General features: G+C 40.8%; 1 long non-coding RNA gene across 1 annotated transcript in view; it reads right to left on the bottom strand.

Moving 5' to 3' along the window:
* Positions 1-994: 994 nt before the first annotated feature.
* The window catches only part of LOC149457302 (uncharacterized), a 38,424-nt gene continuing 27,123 nt past the window's right edge, over positions 995-12,295 (bottom strand). Inside the window, exons 2-3 of the long non-coding RNA XR_016313646.1 lie at positions 5,461-5,544; positions 995-1,141 (exon numbers count right to left, since the gene is read on the bottom strand). This is a non-coding gene — a long non-coding RNA (uncharacterized LOC149457302). The remainder of the gene's footprint in view (positions 1,142-5,460; positions 5,545-12,295) is intronic.

A 12,295-nucleotide genomic window follows, 5' to 3' on the forward strand; every position in this document is an offset into this window, starting at 1 on the left:
ATGACATGAATGTGGCACTATTTTAAAAGCCATCTTCTTAATACAAAGCAAACCTGGGAAAATACATGCAAACACAGAAATCAAGTCAATGTAGGAAACAATTTTTTTTTATGTTTTGGGTTCAGATACACTTTAACTGCTATTCTGTAGCACTTTGAGGATGTACAGCAGTTGAAAAGAAATCATATGAACAGTTGCATACTTCATTATACTTATTTACATATTCGCCCTTACCAATGGTTGATAATGAAGGTATGAATGGATACCAGAGTACCATAGTTTGATCTTACTCATACATGCAGAAAATCCTTTGGAAAATATTTTTTCAAGAGCATAACTCAAATGCTGCATGTCAATACATTAGAATGTGTCTGTGACTAATTAAAAGCCCTTGGTCTTTCATATTATGTGCTGACACACACTTTAAAACTAGCTTGGCCAGGACAGCAGCCCTTTCACCACTGCAAAGATTACTATAAATATTAGTAATGGGAGGCTACAGTAGTGCTATTACATGAAACGACGTAGAAAGAAAATAAAGTGTGATCTTAAAGCTAAAACTCACAGAGGGTGCATTATATTATCAAATCACTAATTAGTACACTTCTACCTTGAACTTCTCTAACAGGTGATGCAGCATGTTTGGCCTTCTTTGGGAAGTTTGTCGAAAGAAGAGTTTTCACTTGCCAAAATTGTAGTCTTGTTGAGCTTACATAGTTTAGTATTTGCACCCATGTTTTCTTTCCAAGGCAAGGAAGACTATATAAAGTCATTTTAACCTTGTGGAAAACAGTTTAGAAAGTAAAGTTCTTTAAGCCAGTTCACGGGGAGATGACATTTTAAAAAAACTGTATAATCAATTACTACATTGTCATGGAGGGTTAAATTACCAGCATAATTTAAATGAGAGAGAGAAAGAAAAGAGCAGATGGTGGACAAATGACTGAGGCATTTATTAATGAAAACAAAAGTATGGATAGCAGATGCAGCAAAATACCAATAGCAATAATTTTATTAATTTTGGTTTACAAGCCATAGTTTCCCACTTAGGGAGCTAGAGGAAGTCAGTTTTATAAGTCCTTGCAGCCCAGAATCTTAGGATGTGTTTCTCATTTATTGCTGTAGATGAGGGGTCTCCAAACTGCAATAAAAGGGCATATTGTATATTTTACCAAAAATCTTGGACCAAAAAAAAAAAAGTTATACAAATGAATTAATACAATTTAAATGGAAGAATATGATTTACTTATCAAAGCAGAAATGACTAAGGGAAGAAATTCCAAATAAACCTCAGACTCCCCCCCTTACATTAAAGCTTGCCCTTACATCGGAGTTCCTCCTTACATCAAACCAAGGCCTTTTTTCACAGAAATTCACCCTCCCTGAACAACTCCCCACCCCAACAACACCCAAACAATGCCGCCAGCCACGCTTTCCTTAGAGGAGAAAAGTACAGTGGCGCCAAATGTAATAGGTTAAAGCTTAAAACTGTGTATCACACAAGGCACATGGTACACACAAAGTACAGGACTCAGGAGTGTGTATTGTGCAGTTGTGAGAAGTGCATATCACAAAGGGTGCACAAACAAGATCAGCAAAAGGGATAGTACTTACATTCAATTTGAATCGTCCCTTGTGCTCAGGAATATGCAACATATAGCCCTGTGTACAGAGTGCAGGGGTCAGGAATAAGTAACATAGAGCCCACCACACACAGTGCAGTGGTAACGCTTACGTAATATGTAGTCCAGAATACAGCACAGCATACAGAGTATAGAGGTTCTGAGTATGTAATGTACAAGGTGTTACAAAATTCCCACCATTGCACCATGAATGCTGTGCCATACATTACATACTTTAGGTCACCGAACTCTGTATGCTTTACTGTCTCCCAGCAAATTGCCCAAGCAAAAATCTCCCCTCCCTTAAGTATCCCCCCCAAAAAAAGTAACCATCAAATCCTCACCTCTGCAATTATCTTTGCTTATCTCTCTGTCCCCCATCCACAGATCACCTATGCATCCCTCATCCACAGCTCACCTCTTTCCCCTATCCACAACTCACCTTACAACCCCCCATCCACAACTCACTTTTGCCCCCCAATTCACAACTCACCTCTGCACCCCCATCCACATTATCTCTGTCCCTCTTCTGCGCCCCCTTCTAAAGCTCACCCCAATCCACAGCTCTCACCTTTGCCACCCCCCATGTTTGACCTCTGCACCCCCAGCTTCCCCCACAGCTCTTTCCTCTGCACAACCTGCCCCACCCTCCACAGCTCTCAGTTTTGCACAATCTGCCCTTTCTCAGGAAGGGAATCCCTTGTGTTCACAAGGTCCTGTCCTGTGCGGGGGCAGTGCCATCTCTATTATCAAACCCATTCTTCCATGTAGTGAAGGTTCTGGTTCTTTTATTTACCTACAGGTATAGAGCAATATCCTGTTTGAGGAGGGAAATTTGGCATAACCCCCTTCCCCCCCAAAAAAGATGGTTACACTGCCTACTACTATGCAGCAATTGAAAGATTCACTGGCATGAATGTCCCACATCAAACATTATTATCACATTACTACATTCCTAATACTGTATGACTTGAGCCATCCCATCAGTGAAATAAATTCTGCTTTACTTTTTTTCAGGAGAGATAAGACTCTCATTTGCATATTTCAGTAACTATGTTGGATAGCCAGAATAACTCGACTGTGCCTCCTGAACTTGAGTTGAGTAAGTCTGGTGTGGACCAGCAGATACAATATCTCCTGTCAGAGCCTAATAAACAGTCACCATCAGATATTGGCTGGAAGGAGACTTGCCTTGACTTCTTACCTGTTCTGGCCCAGCTCCTGACTTGTTTGCTACATGATACCTTGCATTCCCATCCAACTCTGCTTTGTCTGTTCTCCCTGATTACCCTGTCCGTTCTATCATGCTATTTTAGTTAGCTTGTGAATGTGATTCCAGCAGGTTTTTTTATTGTTTGTTTCCTGTCACATGTGTCTGTATCTTTTTCATTAAAGTCCTATTTTCACTAAATCCAGACTTTGAGATCCCTGTTTTAGCTGCATTCATCTGGTTACACTGGGCTGCAGGTATCCTGACACCATAATCTAAATTCATAGTAATGATACCATTCCTCCCTATTTCCTGGAGACACTCCTCGGGAAACGGTTGTCCCTGGCATTGTCCCCGGGAGTCAGACAGCGTAGAGTAAATTTTGCAGTTCATTCCTGGTCAGCCCCAGCATAGTTCCTGGGAGTCGGGCAGCATAAACATTGTGGTTTGCAGGCCCCAACTCAAGTCACACTGCGCAAACGCCAATCCAAACTGGCGCCACTTGAGCTGCCTGTGCTTGCATGATGATGTTACGAATGAGCAGGCTGCTCCAGCAGCGTCATTCTGGATTGGCACTTACACAGTGTGACTTGAGTTGGAGCCTGCACACTGCAATGTTTATGCTGCTTGACTCCCAGGAACTATGTTGGGGCTCACCAGGAGCAGACCAATGGAGCAGACCAATGGATGTAAGGGAAACCAGGTACAGCCACCAAGCAAGAGTGGGGGAACCAGACACAACCAATTTACTTGCTCCAGTCCTGATTCCTGATCTCTGTGAATCACACTCTTAATCAATATTGACCATTTTTAATCTTTATGCTGCTATCATTAGTAAATAGATAGGAAAGTATGTCATATTTACTTGTTTTAAACGGTCTTTTGCATTTCTTCAGTTACTTTATGGTTTCCAGGTCTAGGCAAATTGTGCCATAGATCCCAGGAGTCTTCAAGAGGGGAGGAGGGTTTTTTTCAGCTAAGCACACGCTCCTGACTGCATGCCTGAGTGAAGAGCAGATGGATTCCAGGAAGTAAATGCTAAATTAATAATCTGCCCTTACTCAAAGGCCATGGTCAAAAATGCTAGGGAAGTGTTTTTCAAAGTGATTTCTAAGCAAAATAAACCCTGGAGACTTGGATGAATGAGTGAGTTTGCTTTTAATATTAAAACTTAATTAAATTTTGGTTTGTGGTGCTCAGATGCAGTGTAGCTTTAAAGATGCTTCTCTAATCCATTTCTTCAGTTCCTGTGAATGTCAGGAAAATACCCTAGCGTTTATATCCACACAGGTAACAGTAAAACCTTAATCCAGTAATCATGGAAAGACATACAGAATGTCAATTGTCCAAGAGCAGTATGGAAGGTGTGAAAGTTGAGGAACCGCCCTGTTCTTGTTACATAATCCCATCCTTGGTGCCAGGAAGGCTTCATAGGTTCATAGGTGTTAATTCCACAATTTACATGGCTGAAGGTGTGACTTCTTGTCAATTTGCCAGTGTGGAGATGTTAAAACAGCATGAGCTGTGGAAGGCAGATGGTGATGAAGGCCCCTACACTGCTCAGGGATGGTTGAGGAAGATGGCCTTTAACAAGTCTCTTGCAAACCATTTGTCCTTCTTGTGCTAAATGTATCTTGCTGTCCTCTATAGAATGTTCCTTTTCCTTAGGATGTAGAAAGACTGCAGAGCTTTGACCTATTTGTTTGTTGAAATGTTGTTTTTTCTTCCAATATACAGGTTTTTGCTTTCCTCCTCATATATTGCATATACCAAGTTACTTTGTGTTTAGGTGTTAGGCATAAACTTGTACATCATAATGACCCCAGTGTGTTCCTGGGCGTGAAACACACAGGACATTGGGTAGACAAAACAACCTCCCTCTAGTGTCTAAATTGCTAGAGTTCATTCATAGATTACGGAGTTAACATTTTACATTATAAACTCATACAATAAGCTGATTGTTTTCCATTTAAAAGATGTGTGGGTCAGGGTGATCATTGTTAAATGCTGAACCAGCCTATGAGCCAGAAATCTCATTCCTGGAGATATATTGTCCAAGAATAGAACAACTAGAATGGATTTAGAGAGAATTGCTAAAAAGTAATTTTAGTCTTCTGAGTGAGCCTGGGACCACCAAATATGGGACTAATTGACAATTTATTTACAGTATTTAATAGAACTTCCAACATATGAGGAGCATGTAACTGACTCCCATTCCTCCTATCTCACTGCTGGTGCTTAAAGTATATGCGAACCTTCACCTTGTAAAGCAACCCATTTAAATTAAAATAGAAATGAAAGGCAAAACATTTGTGTATATGAGTGATCACATAATCTCCGTTCTCAACTACATAAGGGTCTTAGAGAGAGAGTGGTGGGGAAGGACTGATTTTCCCAGTGAATGGCTGTGCAGGGAGGCATGTCAGCATCAGTCTTTGCAATTGGAAGACAGGCAGGCTGTGCTCTCAGCACAGTCAGAAAACTGACCACACTGAGATGGATGTGCTGTCATGCCTAGCGTGGTCAGTTTGAAATGGGAAGACAAAGGGACTGGCAGGATCACCAAGTATTTCACACAAAGGAAACAGTACAAAGTGAGCAGGATACATAGTACAACAAGACACATACCAGGAATATGAAATGTTGGAGTATCGTATTCTTTCATGAATGACCACCTCATGTTGTTACATTGAGCTGAGGAGAGAGTCTTCTCTATGTAAGTTCCAGGTTGTGGAGGGCAGGAGAAAAAATGAAAGGTGAGTTTGTGCAAATGGGAAGGACAGCAGTTAAAGCTGAACTCCAGGCAGATATAAAAGATACACAACTACTGCCACAAATTTAAGATATTTAAGCCCTATCTTTTTATGATTCCCCAAAATAAACAATGTGCTTGTTTACTTTTTTAAAAGCTTTTTTTCCTTTATTTACACCTGGCAATCCTGCCAGTAACACACATCCTTAGGGTGTTTCCACTCTGGATGGAGGAGTAATGTAGACACCTTTGGATAGCAGCATTGTCAATCTGGTGAGAGAGAAGTGCTAGATGCACTAGTAGATTTAGTCACCGGTCACACTACTTCGATTTAAAATCGCGCAATTTGTGTGCAATTTTAGCGCAATTTCAGGTGCGATTTCTGAAGACTTTAATGCTACTATTTTCATCGATTTCTTGCAATTTGCAGTGCATATTCTATGAATGTGAAATCGCAACAAAACTGCAGATAAAGCAATGCAAGAGCTACTTTAGAAATTGCACTGCAGCAAAGCGCACATGTTAAGACACGGACATTCACATTCATTAGATACAATTTTAGGTGCAATTTCAATTCTCAAATCGAACCTGAAATTGCACCAGTATGAATGGGCACTTAGATAGACTTGACTAACAAATTAAAGCTGAACTCCAGGGATCACATTTTAAGTAGATAAACAGATTTTTTTTCCTTTTGCAATAAAGTTTTACATGAATAAATAAAAGCTGACCATTGTAAGGAACGCTGTCAGTGCTAAATGGTTTGTCTCAACCTTATAACTGCTACTTTTGTTGGACAGCTTGGTATGTTAAAGGAAGTTAAAAAAATAACAGAGCAACTGGTCAGACCACCAAATGAAAATAAAGGAATAAAAGTTTTTAAAAAAAGAGTATTCCAACCATCATTTCTAAGAATTGGTAAACTGCAATATAATACACATTGTGGGGATGGGGGGTTATAGCAGCTTACAATTGCCTAAAAGGAGCATATCCAGCATCAAAACACAGTCAATGTATGTAAAAAACATGTATTACTACATAGACCTGTCCTTAAAAAAATATGTACTATATATGGACCACCCTTTTGGTTTATTAATTATTATTTGTTTACATTGACACAGAGGACTTTGCAGATCCCATTTTACCATTAATGTTTTAATTTTATGTATGCATCAAAGCAAGGCTGATAACAAATTTATAGTAACATTTTAGTAGTGGTTAAAATAATATTTGGGTTTATTTGTTGTTTTTTTTTTATTAGTGTTGATTAGTGGGCTTGCAGCTGGGATTTATTGGTCCAATCTGGGTGTTGTCATTCTTTTTGTGGTTATTTTTACTTTTTCTGCCGGCTTATTGCTGGGAAGAATGTCCTGTGTCCTGCTCCTTTTTGCCTGGTCCCGGTTTGGGATTTGCATAGCGTTATGCACTGGGACTGCTTCCGGCTGGTTCCTGGCTTGAGGCGTGGTTAGAGTTTGACGTCACTTCCGTCCTACGCTAGACATTCGTCTTTATGTCACTTCCAGTGAACAATGATGGATCCTAATTGTTCCAGCTGTCCCACATGGGCGGGACTTGGAAGACAGATGGCAAAGATGGGGTCTTGCAGTCACTATTTAATAGCGTATTCACGCCGGATGCACGTGCTGCCGCCATTTTGGCCATCCATGCTTTTCATGTATGCAGTATATCCAGGGTCACTGGTCCCCCCCTCCACGGAACTAATATATACTTTATGGCAATACGACCTAGGTTTTCTATGATTATTTATATTGATTTTTGTGGGGTACGCTTTCTGACTACATGGGGCTTTTCTCCTTTTTTTATTGACTTTACAGTTGAACCATCTGGTTTTTATCTTACATCATAACCTTCACATTCAAGAGCCATTTAATAGATCTGGCTGAGTTCTTGGATGCCTTTCTGCATATTCACCAGTTGATTGACTCACTCAATATTAATACTAATGGGACATGTTTATATGGCTTGTACTTTAGGACATCTTTTTTTCTTTGTATTTTTTATTAGGTCGGTGTCCCTATGGGATATTCAAATTTGATCCCTTGTATCACAGTAAAGTTAACTTTAAGTCCCTCTTGAAGTTATTTATATGATATGAGCATATTCTGCTGCTCTGGCCGTGCATTCTTATAATTTTTGACACACTGTTGATATATAATTGCACATCTTTTGCTGTGGGTAAGCATAGAATTTCATTATTTCTTATTTTTTCTATATTATTTTTTTCTATATTTATATATTTTGGTGGTTATGTTTATTTTCTACTCCATACCCCTCCTTTATGACTTGCTCTCCTCTCAGATTGTTGCCATGGGCTCTCCTTTATGAGGTAATACTCCCCTGCCCCCCCCCCCCTTTTTTTTCCTTTTCTCATTTTGGAGATCCTATGATGATATAATTTATATTTAACATTGTTGTACTTTTTGTATATGTTTTTGAATTACCGGTATGTTTCTTGTATGTTTTATTTTTGTGTTCATTTTATTGTTCATTAGCTACACAAGCATATGTGTGGCAATAATGAAGTGGATCCCGAAACGCGTCAACCTGTATGCAGTACGTTTCTTCTAACCAAGCAGACACATTTGTTGTTCAAACCAATATTTATAAATAGACTGGCGCCACATAAATAATGTGCATGAACATATAGGAGGCTTGTTTCACAAATCGTTATATTTTATATATTGCACCTATAGTGGGTGCTACATTTTCCACTAACTTTACAAAGAACGCAAAAAAAAAACACAAAAACCAATAAAAATCCAAGAGTGAGTTTAGGTTTTGAAAAAAGTGACTGTCCTTTCTATTCTTCTATGCTGTGACCCAAATAAGTGAGTGATTTTGTATCTTCACCATGTGCCGGCAAGGTATATATAAATTGCTCACTCACCAGACCTTTTGACTCCAGTTAAGGTGGTCAGATACGCTTTTTGGTCATATACGAAACCATCCTCTCAGGCTTTCCTTGAGTGTGCTTCCCTGAAGCAGCTCTCCATTGATAAGGCCAAAAGCTAAGGCAATGGGGTTTTCAGCAAACTCTCCGATTCATCTAGGTATTCAATGCGGGCTAATAAGGAGATGTGGTGCCAGGCCGCTTAGATAAACCAGACAGATATACATTCTTTCTAAGTGTAGCATTTACTAAATACACATTTTAAGCAGAAACAAATGATTTTGCACTCACATGGAGCGGTGGCTATAATACTGGCACCAGTAGCTGCAGCTTGTGAATGTCAAAGATGGACGACATGCGCTCCAAGCCTCGCTTGCGCTATGGCTGAACGTCCTGTCCCCGGACTCGGAAGTGACATAATGGCGCTTCGACGTACGTTTCGCCCAGCGGCGTCTTCAGGAAGGGATGACCCCCATATACGGGTTCACTATATAGAGATACCTAGCTCATGATTGGATAGAACTAATTTTATATAATTCTAATTGGATGGCTCCGGGAACATGGTCGACTATGTTGGAGTGGTGGAAAGATGACACTACAGGTGCAATATATAAAATATACCGGTTTGGTTTAGGGGCATGTTGTGAAACAAGCCTCCTATATGTTCATGCACATTATTTATGTAGCGCCAGTCTGTTTATAAATATTGGTTTGCACAAGTGTGGTCATCCACCTATTGGGGGCAGCTGCATAACTTACACAGTTTATTTGTAATTATTTTTGAAACATTAGGCGCCATAACAATAATTTTCAATTCACTCACATTTGTTGTTCAGTTTGTATCCTGTACAATATGTTCTCATTAAGAGGTTTACAAGTTAACACAATTTTTTTAAATTAGTATAAAATAAAAAAGGAATTTTATACAGATATAATCCCCATTTTTCTGTGATTTTTTCCCCCCTCCTCTAATGGGGAGGTAAGGTTACGCACTACACTAACCTTTAGGCTTAGTTTACATATTTAACAGCATGTTACATGTTATACCCATATTTAGGGTGTAACATGTAACATGCTCCTATGCAACCATCTTCCGCCTACAGCGCTCTACACTTGACAGCCATCGAGGATTCTTCTCCCTCCACCCGCTGTCACTATTTGAAAACAGTGCTGTCATGCAGTGCTCCACCCACATGGCCACGTCATTTATTCAGTTTCCTGTGAATGAATTAGACTACACGTACCGTCAGCCATTGTGCCTGATGGCTTGTAGTTCTCAATGATCTGCAAGGGCACTGGTGAGTGCTCTTGTAGTACTTTCATTCTTATTGCTATTCAGTAACTGCCAGCCCATATGGGAGGTATGGACAGAGAGCTTACTGAGAGTCTGCAGGAGCCAGCATTGTACCCACAATCTGCTGATTGCGGGTGTAATGCGTTAATGGATGCAATGTAAAAAATAATAAATGATCATTTTTTTAACCTGCAAAAAAGATGTGCATCCTAGTTAGCTAGGGGGAGCTAGATAATTATTTTTTCTAGCTGGAAGGCTGAGTAGCAGCCTGGGTGATAGTCAGAGGGTCAAATTTGGGTCAGGGTTGAGAGGCTTTGCAGATCAGCTCACTGATACCTCCCTCTGATCTAGAAGACTTGGAGAAGTCTCTAGAACTCAGTGGGTGAGGGTGAGGAGGAGCTGGTCTGCACTCTTGAGGGATCCTGACCAATCCGTGAATCTTGGCATGGGTTCAGGACAGCCCTTAAGAGTGATAGAGCCTGCTCAGTAGGAGGGGAGTTCGAATGGAAGATGGAGTGAGAAGGCTGGAGTGAGGAGCCTGGGAGGGGATGCAGGAAAGGGGCCTACCTGCAGGCAGGAGCTGGAAGGGAGAATCTCTCAGCCTCAACCATCCCCTGAGAGAAGACAGCCTGGGAAGCAAGGTAGGAGCCAGCCCAGTGTAAGGCCTGAAGGCAGCCACCAACCCACAAGCTTGTAGGAGAGGACTGAGTGAGTAATCCCACAGCCCCTGGGCCAGATAAGGGGAGAGGGCATTCTGGAGGGACTGACTAGTCCCCATCTGGGACTGCTGATTGAAAAGTGGCAGATTCTTAGTCCCCTTGCTCAAGGATTCCCTTAAGCAGCTGGGTAAAGAGGAGATTTCATTTGGGGTGTGAGGTGGTACATCTGGAGGGCTGGAGAGCTCTTCCAACCAAGAGACTTTGTTGTCTAATGGACTTGTACATACAGTAGTTGCTAAGGAGTTTGTCCTCAGTTCGCATCTAAGTTCAATACTCCTTAATAAAATCCAAAGAAAAACAAGTTCAAGGACTGTTTGCTGTCTCCTGTGTGCAAGGTCTGAAGAAAATTTGTGTTGCTTGGCTGTGCAGGACAATAGGGGGACCCAAAACTCAGCAGCCCCTAAAGGGGGTAGTGCTACGTGTAAGCTGCAAAGGCAGCTGAAAGGGTGTTTTACACATGCTACCACCGCAATGCCTTCCTTTGTGTCACAGCAAAAATTACTCCACCCCATTGTATTTGGTAGGCAATACTGCCGCAGAGCACAACCCATTTGAGTGAATGGGACCTCGCCAGACTTGGTCTCGACTTGGTAGCGGCATGGTGTTCCCATTAAAATAAAGCAGGCATTCAGGAGGCAGTAGAACCGCCTTCTAAAATCCTGTCAGCTGTACCTGCACCACTTTCTGAAAAATTGATGCACCCCACATTGCTCATCAGAGAGCAACACAGGTGTAAACAAGCCCTTACTCTGACAATACCAGAGACAGGAAGAGTCTCTTTAGTGATTTTCCTAGTTAACACAGGGGTCTCAGCATCCCAAGATGTTTCTCAGTTGTGGTTGCAGTAATTAAAGATCTGTAAAAATGGTTACGGTTATTCTAAATGTACAGCAGGTTACAATTCATTTTCTTAACTGTATGCTTCCTTCTCAGCTAGGCGTCGACTCATGAGGAGAAATGAGTTCCATTACACGTCTCCTGGCTCAGAAAGCCAGTTCCTCATACAACCATTTAGTTGCCGTGGAGATTTTACCAAACAGTCAACACAAAACAAATTTGGAGGATCAGTAAAAGGATTTTACACAAGATCTGGCAGATGGTGTAATGTTTAGAATGTAGTTCACCTAGTGAGAAATGTCAGCGATTTTCTATAGGAAAGCATTTACGCAAGGAATAATATTTACTTGCAACTTTTTAGTAACGTCTAGTGATAAGTATGTTGGAGCAGGAGAATCAGCTTGCATCAGACGACTGAGCTACAAAACACTTTAATACATTTCATTTCCAAACTGTAAAGCAGGATCAAAATTAGGATTGTGACTCAGAGCAAGAACCACAGAATGCAAACAAAGATCTAAGGGTTACAGCTAGGAATGAGTCACAGGCAGCAATTTTTGAATTGAATATCTGTTAAACATGAAACTATGGCAGTTAAAGTGTAACTAAAGGCAGTTTTGGATAGAGTAAAGAGGGATTACCAGACCTGTGTTAGGGTGTTTCCATTAGGGAAATAGTTGTATTGTTCACCATTATCACTAAGAGTGAAATTGAAAGAAAATCCCAAATTTTGGGTTGTCACGGAACAGGAATGGAAGGGAAATTTTCCAACGGGGACACTAGTTTTGGAGATCCTGGTGACAACCAGGGATTCCCTTACTTTGTAGGGATTGCCTCTCGTTTACTGTTTTAGCTATAGGACAGGAAATTATGAGAAATCTCTCCAATGGGACACAGATGACAAATAAAAAAACTGAAGGGGGTATAACCTTTTGGTTTTCGTTTTGCTT

Source organism: Staurois parvus, unplaced genomic scaffold (genome assembly GCF_062004578.1).
Source record: "Staurois parvus isolate SC_StPar_1 unplaced genomic scaffold, SC_StPar_1.0 ptg000327l, whole genome shotgun sequence".
Taxonomy (NCBI): domain Eukaryota; kingdom Metazoa; phylum Chordata; class Amphibia; order Anura; family Ranidae; genus Staurois; species Staurois parvus.